Source organism: Podarcis liolepis, assembly GCF_965112155.1.
Source record: "Podarcis liolepis genome assembly, chromosome: 11".
NCBI lineage: Eukaryota > Metazoa > Chordata > Lepidosauria > Squamata > Lacertidae > Podarcis > Podarcis liolepis.
In genome coordinates, this window is record NC_139565.1 from 63,153,570 (window position 1) to 63,176,749 (window position 23,180).

Here is a 23,180-nt window from a genome sequence, read left to right on the forward strand (position 1 = left end):
AGTCTGAAGCCCCCTCCCTCCCCTTTTCTAGCCCGCTATGCAAATGATGACTGGCTAGTCCAGGAACAGGCAAATTCGGCCCTCCAGATGTTTTGGGACTACAGTTCCCATCATCCCTGACCACTGGTCCTGTTTGCTAGGGATCATGGGAGTTGTAGTCCCAAAACACCTGGAGGGCCAAGTTTGCCTATGCCTGGGCTAGTCACTCCCAATCCCCTCCACTCGCTTAAACACACAGAGACTGGATTGGCTTTAATTTGCTATAATTTGCAGTCAGCTTCTGCCAGGCATGCACAGTCTTCTTAAGAATATATATATCCTGGAAATTTCAGGTCAGATCTGGAGGTCCAAAAACCCTGATCTCCCACGTCCCACACCCCTTTCATCTCCTCATCATTCACCTCCAGTCTAGTAGCATTGGCAGGCTTTTGCATTGCTTCCGAACAGGGTTCAAAATTCGCAGGGTGCAAGGAGCATTTTGCGCCTAAAGATTCTCCATTTGTGAGCACTTAAAAAGTCTGGGTGCTATTTTTTTTTGCACTTGGCTGACACTCAAGGATTACTGAAATGTATGTACAGTGGTGCCCCGCAAGACGAATGCCTTGCAAGACGGAAAACCTGCTAGACGAAAGGGTTTTCCGTTTTGGAGGTGCTTCGCAAAACGAATTTCCTATGGGCTTGCTTCGCAAGACGACAATGCCTTGCGAGTTCCTGCGGGTTTTTCCCCCCTCCCCCCCCTTTTCTAAGCCGCTAAGCCGCTTATCAGCTGATCCGATCAGCAGATAAGCCCCTAAAAGCCGCTAATAGTGCTAATCCGCTAATCCGTCAATGGGCTTGCTTCGCAAGACGAAAAAACCGCTAGACGAAGAAAATCACAGAACGGATTCTTTTCGTCTTGCGAGGCACCACTGTACTTTGAAACCTCGACATATACGTTAAGGACAGACAATATGTTAAAGAGTTTAACAATAAAGAGTAGAATGTTTTGAATACTGAACTATGGTACCAATATTTTTATTGTACAGTCATACCTCATGTTACGTTTGCTTCATGTTACGTTCTTTCGGGTCATGTCCCGCGGTGACCCGGAAGTACGGGAAAGGGTTACTTCCGGGTTACGCTGCTCGCGTATGCGCAGAAGCACAAAATGACGTCACGCGCATACGCAGAAGCGGCGAATCACAACCTGTGCATGTGCAGATGCGCTGCTGCGGGTTGCGCTCTTTTCATATTGCGAATGGGCCTCTGGAACGGATCGGGTCGCAACCATAGGTACCACTGTAAACACCAAATTAAGCGTGTATTAACAATTTCTGCTAAAAATGTGATATTAACCATGTGTCACTTAGGTGAATGGAGTATCAAAATACAGTGGTACCTTGGGTTAAGTACTTAATTCATTCCGGAGGTCCGTACTTAACCTGAAACTGTTCTTAACCTGAAGCACCACTTTAGCTAATGGGGCCTCCTGCTGCCGCCGCACTGCCGGAGCACGATTTCTGTTCTCATCATGAAGCAAAGTTCTTAACCTGAAGCACTATTTCTGGGTTAGCGGAGTCTGTAACCTGAAGCGTATGTAACCTGAAGCGTATGTAACCCGAGGTACCACTGTACAAGTAAATACATAAAAGGAAACATACGCATGCATGGGCTGTACAGTGGTACCTCGGGTTACATACGCTTCAGGTTACAGACTCCGCTAACCCCAAAACAGTGCTTCAGGTTAAGAACTTTGCTTCAGGATGAGAACAGAAATCGTGCTCCGGCGGCGCGGTGGCGGCAGGAGGCCCCATTAGCTCAGGTACCTCAGGTTAAGAACAGTTTCAGGTTAAGAATGGACCTCCGGAACGAATTAAGTACTTAACCCGAGGTACCACTGTAATAAATAAAAATTGTTTCTGACCCACCCTCTGAAAGGTGACTAGACATTCTGTTTTGGCGCCCACAACCCAGAAGGTATTTGGCTCCTAGCTTTTCTATCCCAGTTTCTAACTGCACCCGGAACCTGCAAAACCTACTAAACCAGAGGCAGAAAGAGTGTATGTGCACATCATAAACTTTTTTGGGTGTGGGAAGTGCTGTCTCCAATCATGCAATGATACACAGTGGAGGTTTCTGTCTGTACGTTCGTTCAGCTTTTGCGTCGAACATTCATGTTCCGTAACGACAGGGTTTTATCTATCCCTTTGCAGCCACAAGAAAATGTCTTTTTTTAAAAAAAGAAAGAAAGAGAAAAAGCCCCGAAGGAAACCCGCAGCAGGGAGGCCAGGCCAGGCTGGGCAGGGAGGAGCGAGAAGAGGTCAAGGAGGTTAACTTGGACAAATCCCTTCATTGACTTCCTGTCGACTCTGGGCTGAGCTAATAGCAGGAGCCGGGCTCTTGTGTTTTGCGGAAGGGCGGGGGGAGACAGAAGCCCAGAGCAGACTCCCTTTGCAAGGGATTTCTCCTTGGATGCCGAGTTTGAGCAAAGGGCCAAGCGAGGGGAAACGAGGCTGTAGTTTAGGGAAAAGGCAAGTGAGTGGCGGGATGGCAGAAACTTAAAGAACAATCCATGGCCTGGATTGGGGAAAAAGTTTTTCTTCCATCTTTCATAACGCTGGAACTCATGTAGCACATAGTTAAACTGTGGAACTCCCTGCCACTGGCCTAAAGGGACCCCTGACCATTAGGTCCAGTCGTGGCCGACTCTGGGGTTGCGGCGCTCATCTCGCTTTATTGGCCGAGGAAGCTGGCGTACAGCTTCTGGGTAATGTGGCCAGCAGGACTAAGCCACTTCTGGCGAACCAGAGCAGCGCACGGAAACGCCGTTTACCTTCCCGCCAGAGCGGTACCTATTTATCTACTTGCACTTTGACGTGCTTTCGAACTGCTAGGTGGGCAGGAGCAGGGACTGAGCAACGGGAGCTCACCCCGTCGCGGGGATTCGAACCGCCGACCTTCTGATCGGCAAGCCCTAGGCTCAGTGGTTTAACCCACAGCGCCATCCGCGTCCCACGGCCACCGGCTTAGATGACTTTAAAAGAGGATTAGTCAAATTCATAGAGGGAGAGCGCTGCTAACCACAATGGCTCTGCTCTGCTTCCATGGTCATGGAATGATAGAATTGCAGAGTATGTATGTACCACATCTTTTCATGTGTAAGACTAGGTTTCCACCCCCCCCAAAAAAAAACAATGTCAAAATTTAGGGGGAGTCTTATACACGGATACATCTCCCCCCATTTTCTTAAATCTGAATCCCCCAAAATAGGGGGCGTCTTATAAATGGGGAGTGTGGTGGAGTCTCCTTCTTTGGAGGTCTTTAAGCAGAGGCTTGACAACCATATGTCAGGAGTGCTCTGATGGTGTTTCCTGCTTGGCAGGGGGTTGGACTCGATGGCCCTTGTGGTCTCTTGCAACTCTATGATTCTATGGGGGCTTCTTATAGACGGGAAAATACGTTATGTATGTATGTTTTTATTTATTTAATTTGTATACTGACCCGGAACCTGCAGGACTCAGGCGGTTTTAACATAAAATCACCAATTTACAAGTAGGGGGTTATACTCTGAGCAACAGTCAATTATAACGAAGGAATTGAGGAGGAAGAAATGCGGTGGAAAACATCAGAAAAAGGTTATTTAAGTATGCAACAACTGCAGCCTGTGTTTTGTTAGCCCTCAAATAGAAAACGAGCGAGGTCCCGACCAAACAAGAATGGCAACTTGAGTTGACAGAATATGCACAACTTGCAGACTTAACATATAGAATGAGAGAACAAGAAGAACGTACGTTTAGAGACGATTGGAAAACGTTTATTGAATATATGGGAAATGATTGTGTACAGCTGAAAATGCTGGCAGCATTAAGATAAATTCAAAAGTGTAAATAAGGTTTGATGGATGCAATAATGGAATATGATTGGTATAGTTTTTGTAAAATATGCAGGGATTTAAGATATGTAAAATGAACCATGGAAAGAGAAGAAGGGAAGTCATTGATATTTTAAGGATGTAAAAATGAGTATTTTAATTGTAAAACAGAAAATTTAATAAAAATTATATATATATATAGAAGAAAATCTATTGGATATGCAGCAAAACAAAGCTTACTGAGAATGTCACCGAGTAATAGGTTGGGAAGTCTGTAGAAAAACAATGTATGATTAAAATAAGGTTATCCGATTTTTTTCAATTAATCCGGGGACATTTTTTCAACTTCAGTGGATTTTGTATGGGGAATGATTTGCAAATCCGGGGACTGTCCCCAGGAAACAGGGACATCTGGTAACCTTAGATTAAAAAAGCAACTCATAATGAGTAAACAATAAAACTGGAAAATGAATAAATAAACAAACAACCAACAGCATAAAATCACAATATGAAATCACAAAGTACATTATAAAAACAAAAACATAAACAACCCAATAAACACCCACAAGGGACCCCAAGGGTCATCTAGTCCAACCCCCTGTGGTGCAGGAAACTTTGGCCCCATGTAGGGCTCGAACCCACAACCCTGTGATTAAATTTACTAAAAATTAAAATTAATGCGCCCACAAGAGAAAGAGACATTGATGCATGTGAAAGCAGCGCCCAGTTTTGCCCAAAGGCCTCCAAGATCCCAGCAAAAAGCTCCTTTGAAATCCTTGCTCTGAGTTTCCCCAAAGGCTTCTGAGCCACCAAGTAAATCTCTGCAGACCTGGGCTTGATCTTGTGGGTCGCTCCCCCTGTTCCCCCACCCCCTAGATTGTTGGGGGCAAAGGGAGCTTGAGGGAGGAGGTTGATTCCAAGGTCAGACTTCCACCCCACATCTTTTCCCAAAGCTGGGTTAATGTTTGCAAGTGGAGGCCCTCGTTCTCTCTCTCTCTCTCCCCTCCGGTTTAATGACCTGCCTGATTGGCTGCATTATCAGCGCTTATTAAACGGGCAGCCCTATAAAATGATGTTAAATATTAATCGCAGATTAAAGGTTCTGTTTGGATGCCGGAGGGGGAGAGGTCACCTTCAGTTTGGGAAAAGGCAAGGAGGGCTGGGAGGGAATGGTGGTGGGGCGAGAATTGGTGGGGTGTTTGTGTGCGAGGTGCATTTGTGGGAGAAAGGTCTCCCCAAAGGGAAGGGATTGGCAGCCCCCCCCGACTTCCCCCTCTCTTTTTGGCCCTACCAGTACAGTGGTACCTCAGGTTACAGACGCTTCAAATTACATACGCTTCAGGTCACAAACTCCGCTAACCCAGAAATATTACCTCGGGTTAAGAACTTTGCTTCAGGATAAGAACAAAAATCGTGCTCCGGTGGCGCAGCAGCAGCAGGAGCCCCCATTAGCTAACGTGGTGATTCAGGTTAAGAACAGTTTCAGGTTAAGAACGGCCCTCCGGAACGAATTAAGTACTTAACCCGAGGTACCACTGTAGTTGATGTTTCAGCGCTCGAAGCCAGAACCGTGTTCACCCTTTATTACTGTGCTTTGCTTTCTCCAAGTTGGGCTTTGTCTAAAACTTGCCATTTAGGTTTTCAAACCCCTTTTTGGTAAATTCAGTATTAGAAACTGTACCTTTGAGTCCTCGATCCTTTATTACTGCGCTTTGCTTCACCTAGGTCGGGCTAGGATTATAATGCTTCAGAATTTTTGGGAGTTCTACCCCCTTTTTTTGAATTTTTGAGCTTCAATAGACAGGTGCAAAATGTGCCTGGCGCCTGGCTAATTTCAAATGCTGAGTAAACAAACAAACCCCCGTGTTGCAAAATATATGTTACAGTACAGTTTATAATTTCTACGCTATTTGAAGTTGTTGTTATGCGTGCACAGGTCATCGTTTGAATATTTTATTTTCAGTTAGTGAAGAAATTTCATATCTTTCTACTTATGAGTAGTGTTGAACTAATTGGCTGGTGAAGAATTCAGCGAAATGGTAGTTGTTATCCGGAAACACTGTTCAGCAGAGTTCAGAGTTGGACATCAGTATTAGACATTTGCTGATTATACAAAGCTTCACAGCTTGCTCTCTGCCGGGGAAAGTCTGGCACCGTGATTCATTTAAGGACTTTCAGAGACTTCAGTTGGTTAGTTCTGATGTTTTGAATTATTCCATAAAGTTTTTCGCAGTGTAATTGTTTCTGGCCACCGTGTTGCTTTTGATATTGCTGATTTCAAGCGCTGCCAGGTTTCTACAGGTGCTCTTCGTGGGTGCAAGGAATCCCAAGCAAAACATTTTGCACTCTCCGCTGAGGCTTGCACTGCGTGATCCTAGACGTGCACCCCAGGATCCTGAGTGAACTGCACTGGAATTGCACTTCTGCGGTCACTTGCTCTTTTTCATGGCCAGGCTAGAAAAAATACGTTTGCCTGGGTGTTGTGCATGTGCCCCTCAACCAACTCCCTGGGTGGGTCATGCTAGTGAGCTAGGCAGCCCCCCCCCCCCCAAAGAGCTGAGCTCTCCCCACCTCTGTGCAAACTTCAATTCCACGAGTGTTAATAAAAATCAAGCCGTTTCATAAACATTAACTTATTAACGGCTCCATCTGGCCCTTTGGCCATTAAATGGTAATTGGGGGAGATTTGGATTTTGGCACTCGGCTTCGAGACCAGAGCCCCCACCCCCCCAGCAAAGGTCAGGCGGCGGGGGCTGCATCCTCGCTAGCTGGGCATGAAGCAGGAGTGTGTGTGTGTGTGTGTGTGTGCGTGTGTGATTGTTTGTAGGGTTCCTCCACAAGCACATGAGGTCAGGAGGAAGGCGGTTTTAGGTCCATCCTACGCAGATGGCGCTTCAGGGAGCAAAGCTCAGCACTGACCCTCCCATGAGGCAAAATGGGACGACCGCCTCAGGTGGCAAGATCCACAAGGGTTGCGGATCTTGGCCTGCAAGGAATCCATTGCTTGCCAGCCGGATCTGCTGCCGTCTTGGGAGCGCCCTCAACAGGCCCAGATTTAGGTTTGATGAGGCCCTAAGCTCCTGAAGGTAATGGGTCCCTTTATATGTCCAGCTGTCCTTTGTCAACAACAAATTCTTGCTGTTTTTTGTGTTGAATATATGCTCTATAGTAATTTATTGACCTAATGGGTATCTCAAGCCATTTGCACATGTTGCCATTCAGCCAGTCCATGCAGAATGTAGTGGTATCTCAGGTTACAGATGCTTCAGGTTACAGACTCCGCTAACCCAGAAATAGTACCTCGGTTAAGAACTTTGCTTCAGGATGAGAACAGAAATCGGGCTCCGGCTGCACAGCGGCAGCGGCAGGCCCCATTAGCTTAAGTGGTGCTTCAGGTTAAGAACAGTTTCAGGTTAAGAACGGACCTCCAGAACGAATTAAGTTCTTAACCCGAGGTACCACTGTATATAGAAAGCAGCAAAGCAGTGATATGTTAGGGAGCAGGCGGGGCCCATGGCTTACAACACAGGAGCCTACAGAACACAAAACACTGTTGCTGCATGTAGGTCTTACTTTATTTGTTCTTTATCTTATATTTTGGAAATGTACATCCAGGTTTTTTTTCCTTTAAATTTTTTTGGGGCCCCCAAGAGTGTGGGGCCCTAATCTATAGCTTGTTTTGTTGTTGTTGTTTAGTCGTTTAGTCGTGTCCGACTCTTCATGACCCCATGGACCAGAGCTATAGCTTGTTTAGCTTATACGTAAATCTGGCACTGGGAATGGGATGCAGGGGTGTTAGCAGCTGCCAGCCAGTGCAGGAGACAAGGAGCTAGATGGAGCAACAGCCTGATTCAGTATAATGCAGGGTTGCCATCCATTGGCAAAATGTCCAGATGCCTGCACAGGATGCGAGGGCCAGATTTAGGTTTGATGAGGCCCTCAGCTCCTGAAGGGAATGGGGCCCTTTCTATGTCCAGCTGTCCTTTGTCAACAACAAATGGTCACTCTTTTTTGTGTTGAATATATGCTATATGGTAATTTATGGACCTAATAGGTATCTAAAGCCATTTGCACATGTTGCCCTGCAGCCAGTCCACACAGAATGTAGGCAGCCTATATATAGAAAGGAGCAAACCAGGGATATTTTAGGGAGCAGCCTAGCAGGCGGCGCCCATTACTTACATGATAGGAGCCTACGCAACACAAAACACTGCTGCTGTATGTAGGTTTTATTTTATTTGTTTTTTATCTTATATTTTGGAAATGTACATCCAGTTTCCCCCCCTTTTTTGGGGGGGGCCCCAAAAGAGTGGGGTCCTAAGCTAGAGATTGTTTAGCTTCTATGTAAATCCGGGACTGGCCCCCACCCCCAGTGCCGACTCTGCAAATGGGAGGCGCTGCTGCTCTCCTCTTCCTCAAGGGATGAAATAAGGGGGCTGTTCTTTGGGGTCTCCTGGGCTTTGTACCTGCCCGGCGTGATTCACAGCAGGCCTTCCCACCCCCAGCAGCTTTTGATTCGACTGTTGGGTGAGGTAGATTTGAGTCGTTCCCCCCCCCCCCGTATTCTTAATGTAGATCTTCATCCACTTCTTTCCTGGCTTGGGGGGCACTGTTTTGTGGGTCACCTCAGGTGCCTAAATGCCTCTGGCAGCCCCCCCCCCGTGGGCCCACTCAGCTCCTTCGATTGGCAGACCTGACACTGTTATAGGTACCACACCATATCATACCTGCATTTTAAGAACTCAATATTTTAGCGTGGCAGCAGCCACACTTCGGAACTCCCTGCCGATTGACCTTCTCTGCACTCTTTTCGGTCCCTGCGAAAATCATTTTTTTGCTTAGATGAAGCTTACCAAGGTGTTCAGAAAGTTGATGTGGATTTTAATCTGCTTTGAGTTTGTATTACTGTATTCTAACTTTTCGAAAGTATTAAGTTATTGCTGTCGATTCTCCTTATTGATAAATTTATTGTTTATCTTTGCCATAAACCACTTGGAGGTTTTTTGTTTTTTGTATGCTTATAATCAAGCATAGATTTCTTGAAAGCATCTCATAGAATCATAGAGTTGGAAGGGAGCCTGAGATCATCTGCAGGAATATGCAGCTGTTCCATACGGGGATTGAACCTGCAACCTTGGTGTTATCAGCACCATGTGCTAACCATCGGAGCTATCTAGCTATGGGGGAGTAATGATAATAATAATAATAATAATAATAATAATAATAATAATAATAATAATAATAATAATAATTTATTTATACCCCGCCCATCTGGCTGGGTTTCCCCAGCCACTCTGGGCGGCTTCCAACTGAACATTAAAAACAGTACAGCATCAAACATTAAAAACTTCCCTAAAGAGGGCTGCCTTCAGATGACTTTTAAAAGTAAAATAGTTGTTTATTGCTTTGACATCTGGTGGGAGGGTGTTCCTCAGGGGGGCGCCACTACCGAGAAGGCCCTCTGCCTGGTTCCCTGTAACTTGGCTTCTCGCAATGAGGGAACCGCCAGAAGGCCCTCGGCGCTGGACCTCAGTGTCCGGGCTGAACGATGGAGATGGAGACGCTCCTTCAGGTCTACTGGGCCGAGGCCGTTTAGGGCTTTAAAGGTCAGCACCAACACTTTGAATTGTGCTCGGAAACGTACTGGGAGCCAATGCAGATCTCTCATAATGATAATAATAATCGTAATAAAAGGACAGGTCACTGCCCCAAGGAGCCTCCATTCTGACCCAGCTTTCCCTAACATGGGCCCTCCAGATGTTTTGGACTGTATAACCCACGTGAGCCTTTTGTTGCAACAACTGTGTTGTCTGATGAGTTTTTTTTTTAATAAAATTTTTATTGGTTTTTCACAATTTATATAAACACAGACAATACACAATACAAACATACAAACACAAAAAGAAACATGTATAATTTCATATCCTTTTTCCCCTTAAAACTTATTTCACCGACCTCCCCATACCTCCCCTTTCTGTATTCCAATTCCAAAATTTATTTCAGCAAATCCTCACCCTTAATTTTATCTAATTGTCTAATTGTTTCCTTTTCTTTTCTTCTACTTAATCTTTACAGCTGTAATCCGCTTACTTTTTATAACCATAACATTTTAGCACTCATTAATTTTACAGTATTTCTTAAGATAAATTTTAAATTTCTTCCAGTCTTCTTCCGCCGTCTCTTTCCCCTGATCTCTGATGAGAGTTTTAGACCAAACGATCTGGAAGGCACTGGGTCGGGAGAGGCTGCTGTGAATCAAACTGCAGGGCAAGTGCAAAGTACCTTTCTCTCTGGCTAGAGCCTTTAACTCACCCACCTTAATGGACCTGGATGAGGGCTTCCAGGGCGCAAGATGGAATGTAGCGGTGCAACCTCATGAGGTCTAGCAACATGCCCAGCCAAAGGAGTTTTGAAATAGCAGCGTCTTTAAATACAGCATTGTTAATTGCGGTGTTGGCTGTGTCCTGGGTGCTGAGAGGTAAGCTCCATAGAATCATACAGTGGAACCCTGGTTCCTGAACGGCTTAGCTGTCGAACAAATCGGCTCCCGGATGCCGCAAACCTGGAAGTGAGTGTTCTGGTTTGCGAACGTTTTTCGGAAGCCGAACATCCGACGTGGCTTCCGATAGGAGTGCAGGAAGCTCCTGCAACCAATCGGTGGTTTTCAAACAGTTTCAGGAGTTGAAGGGACTCCCGGAACGGTTTACGTTCAAGAACCAAGGTACCACTGTACAATCATAGAATCATACAGTTGGAAGGGACCCCAAGGGTCATCTAGCACAACCCTCTGCAATGCAAGAATCTCAGCGAAAGCATCCCTGACAGATGGCCACCCATCCTTTAAAACAGGGGTCAGCAAACTTTTTCAGCAGGGGGCCGGTCTACTGTCATAGAATCATAGAATCCTAGAGTTGGAAGAGACCCCAAGGGCCATCGAGTCCAACCCCCTGCCAAGCAGGAAACCCCATCAGAGCACTCCTGACATATGGTTGTCAAGCCTCTGCTTAAAGACCTCCAAAGTAGGAGACTCCACCACACTCCTTGGCAGCAAATTCCACTGTCGAACAGCTCTTACTGTCAGGAAGTTCTGTCCCTCAGAGCTTGTCGGGGGCCGGAGTATATTTGGAGAGGGGGGGGGGAAATGAATGAATTCCTATGTCCCACAAATAACCCAGAGATGCATTTTAAATAAAAGGACACATTCTACTCATGTAAAAACACGCTGATTCCTGGACCGCCCGCGGGCCGTTTTTAGGAGGCGATTGGGCTGGATCCGGCCACCAGGTCTTAGTTTGCCTACCCATGCTTTAAAACCTTCAAGGAAGGAGGAACTTGGTTGTGGAACAGTTGACAACTTTTGCAGGAAATGGAAAAAAGTGTGTGTGTGTTTTTTTAATGTGGGCTAGCAGTGGTCAAGTTTGGCTCGACAGTGTGGACAGGGCACTGCTTGCCTTGCGGGGCAGGAGGTGTGAAGGGAAGGGGCTCGACCCATTTGCTTTTCTAGCTCATCAAGTGAGCCAGAGTCAATATTATTTTTCTCTAAGAAGTAATTGGAAGAGAGAAAGCTGCCGAACGAGTCTTCATACCGGGCCTTTAACAAACAGCGCCAACAGGGTGACCTTTGCCCCCACCCCCTCAGGCTAAGCCCCAGTTAGCCACAGACCTGACCGAATAACATCTCCATGACAATAAGTGGGGTGGGGTGTTTGTTGGGCTACAACCCGCCCCCTCAAGAGGGGCACGTCAGGAGAGAAAAGCAAGCCCTGAGCGAGGCAGAAGAGGACTCTTTGCCACGGGAAGCAAGGTTTCGGATAACACAGAATTCCTCTTCACATGCTGCCTAATAATAATATTAATAATAATAATACGCTTGTACCTCGGGTTACAGACGCTTCAGGTTACAGACGCTTCAGGTTACAGACTCCGCTAACCCAGAAATATTACCTCGGGTTAAGAACTTTGCTTCAGGATGAGAACAGAAATCGCGTGGCAGCAGCGGGAGGCCCCATTAGCTAAAGTGGTACCTCAGGTTAAGAACAGTTTCAGGTTAAGAATGGACCTCCAGACCGAATTAAGTTCTTAACCCGAGGTACCACTGTATTGGTGCAGGGCTAAGTAGATGGCAGCTCCTTCGCTTTTGGTGCATTTTAGAACAATGAATCGGGAATTAATAGGATCAGGCGCTGAATTTAAAATGTTTTGGAGACTTCGTAAAGGGTAAAGGGACCCCTGACCATTAAGTCCAGTCACAGACGACTCTGGGGTTGCGGCGCTCATCTCGCTTTATTGGCCAAGGGAGCTGGCATACAGCTTCTGGGTCATGTGGCCAGCAGGACTAAGCCGCTTCTGGCGAACCAGAGCAGTGCACGTAAACGCCGTTTACCTTCCCGCCAGAGCGGTACCTATTGATCTACTTGCACTTTGATGTTTTTTTGAACTGCTAGGTTGGCAGGAGCGGAGACTGAGCAACGGGAGCTCACCCTGTCACGGGGGTTCGAACCGCCGACATTCTGATCGGCAAGCCCTAGGCTCTGTGGTTTAGACCACAGTGCCACCCGTGTCCCTTGGAGACTTAGGACACTTCATAATTCTGTTTACACCAGTCTCAGGGGTGATAGGAGGGTGGTCTTCAAATATCTGAAGGGTTGTCTCATGGATGATAGCCCAGGCTGGTTTTCTGCAGCTCCAGAGGGCAGGATCCAAACCAATGGACTCAAATGGCAAGAAATAAGATTCGAACTAAACCTTAGAAAGAGCTTTCTGATGCTTCGACAAGGGAACAGAGGACACCCTCAGAAGGCTCTCCTTTGTCGGTGATTTTGAGGTTGAGTGGCCACCTGTCAGGGATGCTTTCGCTGTGCTTCCTTCATGGCAGGGGGTTGGTCTAGAGGACCTTTGGGGACCCCTTACGACTCGGCAGTTCTACGATTCCATGCCCCTCCTGTCAAACCATTTACAGTGGACGCGTGTACGCTCGGGTTGCGAATGTGATCCATGCAAGAGGCACATTCACAACCCGTGTCTGCACATTTGCACATGCGCGGGTTGCAATTTAGTTCTTCTGCACATGCGCAAAGTGCGATTTAGCGCTTCTGCGCATGCACGACCGCCGAAATCCGGAAGTAACCCGTTCCGGTACTTCTGGGTTTCGGCGGTCCGTAACCTGAAAAAACGCAACCTGAAGCAGCTGTAACCCGAGGTATGACTGTATTTTGAAGTTGGTATTGTGGAGGGGAGAATAACATGTGCTTCTGAGGCCAAAGTCAAGGAGACAGTGGAAAACCTGTGGCCTTTTTCTGGTTTAGTTCAAAACATCTCTTTGGGTGTATGTGGGGGGGGGGGGAGAGAATCAGATCAGGGGGCTGGAGAGGAAGTGAATAATCCTTTCTCTGTTTCTTCTGTCTATAAATTTTGCCCCCTCCCCCAGCTGCTATTTGTTTGTGAAGATTCAGGAAAGAGTGCTGTGTTGGCGCACAACCCCCCCCCCCATCCATCCCCCCTCCCGTGCCCTCTGGTTTGGGGAGGGAGAGCAGCCAAGACCTCTTCTCAGCCGGCGTATCGATTCCAAGGCTTGACAGTTTAATTCTTCTGTTTATAGAGGAATATAGCTCTATCGATGGTGTTAAATGAGTTACTAATTATATCAATACAAACATGATTAAAAAAAGGGGGCTTTTTTGCTCGGAGGTTGCTATCAAGGAAAGGGAACGGTGGGGTTGCACAATTGCTCTGTCGGCCGGGGGGGTTGGTGCACATTCCATCTGAGCAAAGTGCAAAGTTCTGGATATTTGTTGCGGAGAAACGGGAACCAAAATCTAAGGCGCGGGATGCTCAGAATGGCAAAATCCCAATTTGCAGCTGAGTTGCTCTTTGCCGTTGGAGTGATTGTCCCACCCCCCCACCCCCCACACTCTGCAATTGCTAATTCATCGATTACTTTTGACTCGTGAGCTACTAAGCTGGAGGAAGGAATGGGAGCCAATAAAGCATGGCTTCCTCATACGTGCGAAAGTCTCCCCTGTGTAGATTCCTTCTATGCAGAAGCGAAGGGCTTTGCTCCCCAATGTAGGTTGGGCCATCTGTCAGGGAGCCTTGAACTGAGATTCCTGCGTTGCAGGGGGTTGGAATAGATGATCTCTGGGGGTCCCTTCCGACTCTACATTGCTGTGTTTCTGTGCTTCCCCCACAAGTTATGACAATTGCACGGGCCTCCGGTGATTAAGGATCCAGTTAATGTTCAAGTTAGCTGGAACATTAACATACCCAGTGGACCACAAACAACATACTCAGGGTCTCTTTATGATATAGACAGTAAATGTTTTATGCAAATAATTAATCTGGGCTAAGAGCAGTCAGTGCTTTTTTCTGGGGGTACGCAGACCACTAAACATTTTGTGAATCTTAAGTTTGGCCTCATTGAGGGGCAGTATTTCAATATGAGTAGGAAAAGGAGAGTACCCCAAAACATTTTTTTTTAGAAAGAGGCACTGGGTAAGAGCCCCAGAATTAATTCCTGGCCTGTATTTGTTTTCATGCTTGTGGTTCAGGGGCTGGGGGGGATGTCTTGTGAGATCACATTCTCCCTTTGCTTTTGAGTGGGGCTGGGAAGAGAAGAGGTGGGGTTTTATCCCTGTCAACATGTCCGCACTACGGATCCTAAACTAGCTTGACTGTTCCCTCTTCCCAGGGAATTGTGGGAATTGTAGTCCTGGGACAGGAGCTAGGGTTGGAGATTCTGCCTATCATCTTTGGTGGGGAATATCAGTTAAAGGGGTCTCTTTGAGAGACTTTGGAATATCCCAGAAGAGCCTTCCAGATGTTTTTGTCCAAATCGCAACAGGAGGGAGTTGCTGTTGGGCTCATGTCCTGTGTTGGTGGGCTTCCCTTGGGGAAACCTGGTTGGCCAATGTGAGATTAGGATGCTGGGCTTAGGCCTTGGCCTGATCCACCTGCAGGGCTCTTGTGGCGGGGAGTCCCACAGGCCACTTGTGCCCCGATTAGAACAGTCGACCCATTTGTAAGCCGAGACCTTTGATTCTCATTGGCAGCATGCCTGAGGGAGGTTAGGAGGTCTGCAATCTGCTATTTCTCATTATTTTATAGACCCCGGTCACATCCCGCCTTATCAGTCTCCTCTCCACAGCAAACAGTCCCCGTCTAATCTTGCCTGTCTGTCCAAGGACCTTGGCCTTCATGCCTTGAACCTTCCGCCACCGAAATCTGTGTCAGCTTTTGTGCTGCTCCCCCTCTGGACAATTTCCAGCTCTGCTGGCTCACGCTTCGGCGTTATTCCTCTGGTAATCCTGCCAAGACGGGGCATTCCTCTCTCCCTGTTGCATCACAAGTTGCTTCTGTGTGGTCTTGGCAGGCTGCTCTGACACGTCTTCATTCATCCCTGACAACTCCCGAGAAGCCCAGAGCGAGAAAGGCAGGCCTCAGGTCTAGGGACACTTACACGGGAGAAAGCTGCAAAGGGGCCGATGTCCGAGTAAATTGGTTTGTGTCACGACTGCTACCTGCAAATCCCTGGTTGAATAATAATATGTCACAAGGTTTCTGTGCTTCGTTTTGGAATTTCCATCATTTCTTCTTTTTTTGGTAAAGGCAAAGGGACCCCTGACCATTAGGTCCAGTCGTGGCCGACTCTGGGGTTGCGGCGTTCATCTCGCTTTATTGGCCGAGGGAGCCGGCGTACAGCTTCCGGGTCATGTGGACAGCATGACTGAGCTGCTTATGGCAAACCAGAGCAGCATTGCACGGAAACGCCGTCTACCTTCCCGCCGGAGCGGTACCTATTGATCTACTTGCACTTTGACATGCTTTCAAACTGCTAGGTTGGCAGGAGCAGGGACCGAGCAACAGGAGCTCACCACGTTGCGGGGATTCGAACCGCCAACCTTCTGATCGGCAAGTCCTAGGCTCTGCAGTTTAATCCACAGCACCACCCATGTCCCCCTCTTTTGTTGGTTGTTTTGTTGTTGTTTTTGTCGTTTAGTCGTGCCCGACTCTTCGTGACCCCCTGGACCAGAGCACGCCAGGCCCTCCTGTCTTCCACTGCCTCCTGCAGTTTGGTCAAACTCACGCTGGTAGCTTTGAGAACACTGTCCCACCATCTCGTCCTCTGTCATCCCCTTCTCCTTGTGCCCTCCATCTTTCCCAACATCAGGGTCTTTTCCAGGGAGTCTTCTCTTCTCATGAGGTGGTCAAAGTACTGGAGCCTCAGCTTCAGGATCTGTCCTTCCAGTGAGCACTCAGGGCTGATTTCCTTCAGAATGGAGAGGTCTGATCTTCTTGCAGTCCATGGGACTATCAAGAGTCTCCTCCAACACCAGAATTCAAAAGCATCCATTCTTTGGCGATCAGCCTTCTTTATGGTCCAGCTCTCACTTCCATACACCACTACTGGGAAAACCATAGCTTTAACTATACGGACCTTTGTCTTTTGTTGGTAGTCCCTTCCAACTCTGATTCTGTGAAATGAATAAATATTGGCAATGTAACTCAGATCTAGGGTCTTGCGAGAGCTAACTGCGGAGCCTCCAGATTTTGCTGTGTAGCAGCTGAGGTTTAGCAATGTGATCCTGTAGAAATCAAGGTGTATAAGGAGCAGTTGAGGAAGAAGTTGGGAATGTTTAGCCTGAGAAAGAGGAGGCTGAGAGGAGATATAAGAGCCATGTAAAGAGTTTTAAGTTCCCTACCTTGCTTGGGGGGCAAGGCTCTCTCTTTTGGGATGCTGTCATAAGATTTCCCGGGGCTGTCAATGAGTTCCTGTGAGATTTTGCACAAACATCTCTAGGCTTTCAGAGCCAATCTTGCCTCATGCGGCAATGCGGAGAGCTTAAAAGCGCTTTCTGCACCAGGAAAACTCTGTGCGGAAAGAGCCTTGCTTGCATTTAACTTGCAGAATTTCAGCCAGCTGGCCCTCAAGCCCTTACGACTGAAATCACACAAGTTAAAGGAGCATCATGAGATGATATTGCGTTGTATAATATTTCTTCCGGCTGCCAAGCCTAGGAAATGGTTTTAAAAGAGAAAAAAGCAATTGGATTTTCAGATTCTTTGTGGCATCACATGCAGTGGGTAAGGGGTTAGTACAGATACAGTAAACCTTACTGTATGCTTGTGAAACATGGACCGCTTTTAAACACCATCTCCAACTCCTCGAAAGATTCCATCAAAGGTGTCTCTGAAAAGTTTTACACATCACTTGGGAAGACAGGCGAACTAGTATCAGTGTACTGGAAGAAGCAAAGATCACCAGTGTTGAAGCAATGATTCTTCAACATCAACTTTGTTGGACTGGTCATGTTGTGCCTGATGATCGTCTTCCAAAGCAACTACTCTACTCCGAACTTAAAAATGGAAAGCATAATGCTGGTGGTCAACAAAAGAGGTTTAAAAACTCTCTCAAGGTAAATCTTTAAAAAATGTACAGTGGTACCTCGGGTTACAGACGCTTCAGGTTCCGGATGCTTCAGGTTACAGACTCCGCTAACCCAGAAATAGTACCTCAGGTTAAGAACTTTGCTTCAGGATGAGAACAGAAATCATGCGGTGGCAGTGGGAGGCCCCATTAGCTAAAGTGGTACCTCAGGTTAAGAACAGTTTCAGGTTAAGAATGGACCTCCAGAACGAATTAAGTTCTTAACCCGAGGTACCACTGTAGTATAAACACCAGCAATTGGGAAACACTGGCCTGTGAGCGCTCCAGTTGGAGAACAGCCTTGACCAAAGGTGTCCTGGGCTTTGAAGACACTCGAACTCAGGACGCAAGGGAGAAACATGCTAAGAGGAAGGCACGCTTGGCAAATCCACACCGTGATCAACTCCTGCCTGGAAACCAATGTCCCCACTGTGGAAGGACGTGTGGATCCAGAATTGGCCTCCACAGTCACTTAGAGACTCATTGTTGAGTCTGTGTTCATGGAAGACAATCTTACTCGGCTACGAGGGATCGCCGAGGAAGAAGAAGAAGAAGAAGAAGAAGAAGAAGAAGAAGAAGAAGAAGAAGAAGAAGAAAAAAAAAACCAGATACTTCTGATGGGATTGAAAAATCGGTCTTTGAGACGGCACCCGAATTTGGTGCTGCAGCCCTGCTCCTGTTCCCACCTGTTCCTTTTGGAAGCAGAAGGAGTGGAATGGTTAATCCAGCCCACCGCGGCCCATCTGCTTGTGGCAACATGCGAGAAAGCCTCCTTCTCCACCCCCCCAGGGAGGCCACCCCCTAACTTTCCCCCATTAAAGGCCGGGATGACATTATCAAAGGGGTTTGGGAGCCTGCTGATCAATGCATTTAATGAAGGCCTGAAACCCTCCACGCCCCAAACCCTCTGCCATTCCGCTCTGCAATTGTCTCCGCTTAAAAGGTGACCTTTGGCCCGGGTTTGATGAAACATGTTTATGCATCTCCAGGCGCCCCCCAGATAAAAGGTTAGAGGTTAATAAATGGTGGAAAAATAGATACCAAAGCTTTGAGGTCACACCTGTTTTCGCTTCTTCAAGTTCCACGGCTGCAAAAAAAACCGGCAGGCGGGAGAGGAGGGTAATTGCGCCCGCTTGGAGTGCAGGATCATTCCTGCCTTTATGCGCCGTAATTGGGGTGGTGCGGCCCCCCCCCCAGGGTGTGGAGAGACGAGAGAGGCCAGATGCCAGAGAGAGAGAGAGAGAGAGAGAGAGAGAGAGAGAGATGCGTCTCCATCTCACATTCGTCCAGAACACAGATCAGCTTATTATTATTATTTATTTCATTTCTATACAGCTTTACATTTTTAAGAAAAACCTCCAAGCAGTTTACAGAATATTAAAACATCAAGAAAACAATCTGAAGAAAGCCAAATGTAGCGTATGCAATCAAAGCAACGTACTAAACCGAAAACCAAAATATTATCTGAAAGATTTCAAAATGAAACATTACAAAGGAGGTCAGCTGCAGAATACATATTTAACACAAAGTTAACAAAGAAAATATTAAACATTTTTTTAAAAAATTGCTAAGGGAAGTCAAATATAAAATGGAACATTTAAAACAAACAGCATAACTAACAAGAAAACAAACTATTGTCATAAGCACAACGTGGCTGTTTTGCAGGCACAAAAAGATGGGTGAAAAGAATCCGAGAGTTAGGGTTTGTTTTCAGGTATTAGTTGTTTACCCAAAATTTATCTTTTATCCTGTGAAAATAAATAAAAACCAGAAATAAGTAAGTAAATAAGAAAGAGCTCTGCTGGCTCACGACATTTGCCCTTCTAGTCCACTGTCCTGGGAAACCAGCAAGCCATGGGCAGTTCTGGTTGCCTTACAGAGGTCCAGAAATTGGGCAGCCCAAATGTCCAAGAGGATGGAAAGGCTCCTTGCAGCGTTTGGGACTTTTTCGTTTAGAGAAAAGGTGAGTAGGAAGAGACGCGATAGAGGTGCATAAAATCATTACTATGATTAATATTTCATATTCATTATTGAAGAATAAAAAAGTAATTTTATGCCTAGTGTAAAATTGTCAGTGCACAAGGTAATAATAATAATAATAATAATAATAATAATAATAATAATAATAATAATGATTTATTTATTTATTCATACCCCGCCCATCTGGCTGGGTTTCCCCAGCCACTCTGGGTGGCTCCCAATCAAGTGTTAAAAACAATACAGCATTAAATATTAAAAACTTCCCTAAAATAAGACGTGAAAAGAATGACAATTGATACGATGCACCCAAGTAAAAGGGGGAAAAGCCAAAAGGAAAAAAAAACCTTATAAACTTGTTAAGGTTGTTATTATTCTTTTCCTAAACTTAACTGAATACAGCGTTTATGAAAATGATTTCCAACTATCATTAAATTTGCACATGGTGAGTCTACGTTTGTACGCAACTTGTTCATGTGTTGCAAGATTATACATATCTTCTGTCCATTTGTTGTTGTTGATTGTTATATTTATTTATACCCCAGCTTTTCCCCTGGCAGGTCTCAGAGCTGCTTACTGAATAAAATAACAATAATTAATGACACAGGAAAAAAACTCTTTAGAAAACAATTGAACATTGATAGAAAATTACGCATGGAGATGGTGAGAGTGCAAACCTTTTCTGCCTCAATAGCACTAGAACTTGTGGACACCCAATAAGTTGAATGCTGGGAGATCCGTGAAGGATAAAAGAAAGGCCTTCTTTAGGCAGTGCTTGGTTGAGCGGTGGAACTCACTGCCACAGGAGGCAGGGATGGCTTAAAAGTGGATTAGGCAAATTCCTGAAGGAGCAGAAGGCTAGGGATAGCTGCTAGCCTCAGTGGCTCTGCCCTCCCTCCAGGGTCGGAGGCAGCAGCAGTGCTTCTGAATACCATTGGCTAGAATTGCAGGAAGGGGGGAGGGTCTTGAGTTCGAGTTCTGCTTGTGGGTTTCTCACAGGCATTTGGTTGGCCGTGTGTGTGTGTGTACAGTCATACCTCGGGTTGAAGTTGCTTCAGGTTGAGCACTTTTGGGTTGCGCTCTGCGGCGACCCGGAAGTAACGGAACGTGTTACTTCCAGGTTTCACTGCTCGCGCATGCGCAGATGGTCAAAATGACATCATTTGCATGCGCGGAAGCGGCGAATCGCGACCCGCGCATGCGCAGGGATCTGAAATGGATCCCTTTCGTATCCAGAGGTACCACTGTGTGTGTGTGTGTGTGTGTGTGTGTGTGTGTATCTTGGTTCTCAAACGCCTTGGTACAACCCAAACACTGCAAACCCAGATGTAAGTGTTCCGGTTTGCGAACTTTTTTCAGAAGCCAAACGTGCCCCGTTTTGAGCGTTACGCTTCTGTTTTGAGTGCCGCACTTCCGTTTTGAGTATTACGCTGAGGTCTGTCTGTTTTTGCGGCTTTTTTGTTTTGTTTTTGTGACTGTGTGGAACCCGGTTCAGCCACTGATTGATTGATTGTGTGACTGCAGTACAGTACATTGTTTATTGCTTTCATTTTATGGATCAGTGGTCTCCTTAGATGGTAAAATTCATGTTAAATTGCTGTTTTAGGGGTTGTTTTTAAAAGTCTGGCATGGATCAATCCATTTTGCATTACTTCCTATGGGAAAGCGCGCCTTGGTTTGGGAACACTTTGGTTTTGGAATGGACTTCTGGAATGGATTAAGTCTCCAGTGGCAGCCCCACATGCAGTACGTTGTAGTAAAGGTAAAGGGACCCCTGACCATTAGGTCCAGTCGTGGCCGACTCTGGGGTTGCGGCGCTCATCTCGCTTTATTGGCCGAGGGAGCCGGCGTACAGCTTCCGGGTCATGTGGCCAGCAGGACTAAGCCGCTTCTGGCGAACCAGAGCAGCGCACGGAAACGCCGTTTATCTTCCCGCCAGAGCGGTACCTATTTATCTACTTGCACTTTGTTCTACATTGTAGTAGTCTAGTCTTAACCATGCAAGGGAGGTGGGGGTTGCCAACGCTGGGCTAGACTACTACAAGGGGCTGTTTGCAGACTGCCCTTGAAGACTACCACCTTCCTCATTTACCATAGAAATGAAGGAAAAATAAAAATGTTGCACCTAAGCTGAAAGTAACCCCCCCCCCACCTATTAAACTCTTGTCTACCTTTGAGGGTCCCTCTTTCTTCCTAAGCCTGGGGTCCAGTCCTGTGGAGAGAATGGAATTTTGTGGGCTCCTTTCTCATTTGTTCCCTTGAGTATATGGCTAGGAAGGGTGATGATCTGGAGACGGCCTCTCTGGGCCTGGGGGTTGCCCGGACCACTGGCCAGGATAGCAGACCTCCTGCGTTCCAGCCTTGGCTCCTTTAGAAGTGGTGAGAACCCAGAGTCAAGACTCCTCAGAAGGCTTTGCATCCGCAAGGTGGCTCACTCCTGACAGCACCCATCGCTTCGGCACTGCAGGGGATTGCTTGGCCAAGCAACACAAAGAACCTTGTGTGCGTCTGTGGCTCTTGAGCAGCGGTTCTCAACCTGTGCGTCCCCAGAGGTTGTTAGACTACAACTCCCATCATCCCTGATCTCTGGCCTTGCTAGCTAGGGGTGATGGGAACTGTAGTTCAACGACATCTGGGGACCCCCAGGTTGAGAAAGGCTGCTCTAGAGCAGTCTTTTTCAACCACTGTTACGCGGCACACTAGTGTGCCGCGAGATGTTTTTTTTTTTAATAAATTTTTTATTGGTTTTACAAAAAATTTTAAGACAATACAAACATATATAAAGACATACAAACACGTATAATTTCATAACCTTTTTTCATAGACCGTGTTTCTCGGACTTCCCCATACCTCCCCTTTCTGCATCCCAATATCCAAAAGTTTTTAGCAACTCTAAATATGTCTGTCAATCCTCTGTCCTCTTAATCTTTCCTTCAATCTAGTCTTATATCGCTGTAACCCTTTCTTACTCAAACCTCGACATTCTAACATTCAGCAAGTTTATAATAGTCCTTAAGGTAGATTTTAAATTTCTTCCATTCTTCTTCCGCCATCTCCTTTCCCTGATCGCGAATTCTGCCAGTCATCTCAGCTAATGTCATATAGTCCATCACTTTCATCTGCCATTCTTCCAGAGTGGGTAAATCTTGTGTCTTCCAATACTTTGCGATGAGTATTCTTGCTGCTGTTGTAGCATACATAAAGAAAGTTCTGTCCTTCTTTGACACCAATTGGCCGACAATGCCCAAGAGAAAGGCCTCTGGTTAGTGTGCCGCAAGATGTTGCCTGGTGTGCCGTGGGAAAAATTGAAAAGATTTTTTAAAAAATAAAAATTCAAATTTTCACCCACTAGGCGGGCGCCGGACTGTGTCCTGGGTATGGGGGTTTTTGATCCCACCCTCGGCCAGCAGGGGCGCTGATTGGCGCTCCTCAGGGGGACACCCTCCACTTTTCTGATGTCCGGGCTGTGATTGGTCCAGACTCCAGCCTGGACCTATCACAGTAGGACCTCATCTTCCGACTTCCTTCCCGCCCGAGCACAGTGTGCGCAGCAGCGGAGAGAAGAAGACGTCGTGACTCGAGTCACCAGGAGGACCAGAGAAGTTGTCATTTTATTTCTCTTCAGTCTCCACTGAATGCCTTGACTGGGTTAGGGACCCTTATAGCTCAGCATCAGTTGGTGGAAAGGACATGACTTTACAGGAGCAGGAGGAACTAACTGAACTGAGACAAAATCGTGGTTTCAAGCTAAGATTTGGTGATCTACCTTTGGACAGTTTTTGGTTGGATACTGCCAAAGAGTTCCCCCTTCTGGCAAACAAAGCTATTTTGACATTGCTCCCATTTTCCACTACATATCTGTGTGAGATGAGCTTTTCAAGCATGATTGCTATAAAAACTAAATACAGAGAGAGACTGAGACCTGTTGAC

The 23,180-nt window shown here is 46.5% G+C and overlaps 1 protein-coding gene and 1 long non-coding RNA gene across 2 annotated transcripts in view; one reads left to right on the forward strand and one right to left on the reverse strand.

Annotated features, from left to right (window-relative positions):
- The window catches only part of LOC310689134, a 283,669-nt gene extending 267,872 nt beyond the window's left edge, over window positions 1-15,797 (reverse strand). The window contains exon 1 of the long non-coding RNA XR_014517354.1: window positions 15,721-15,797. This is a non-coding gene — a long non-coding RNA (uncharacterized lncRNA). The remainder of the gene's footprint in view (window positions 1-15,720) is intronic.
- Window positions 1-23,180, forward strand: part of ARID3C (AT-rich interaction domain 3C) — a 125,339-nt gene that overhangs the window by 52,609 nt on the left and 49,550 nt on the right. The gene's annotated exons all lie outside the window — the stretch shown is intronic.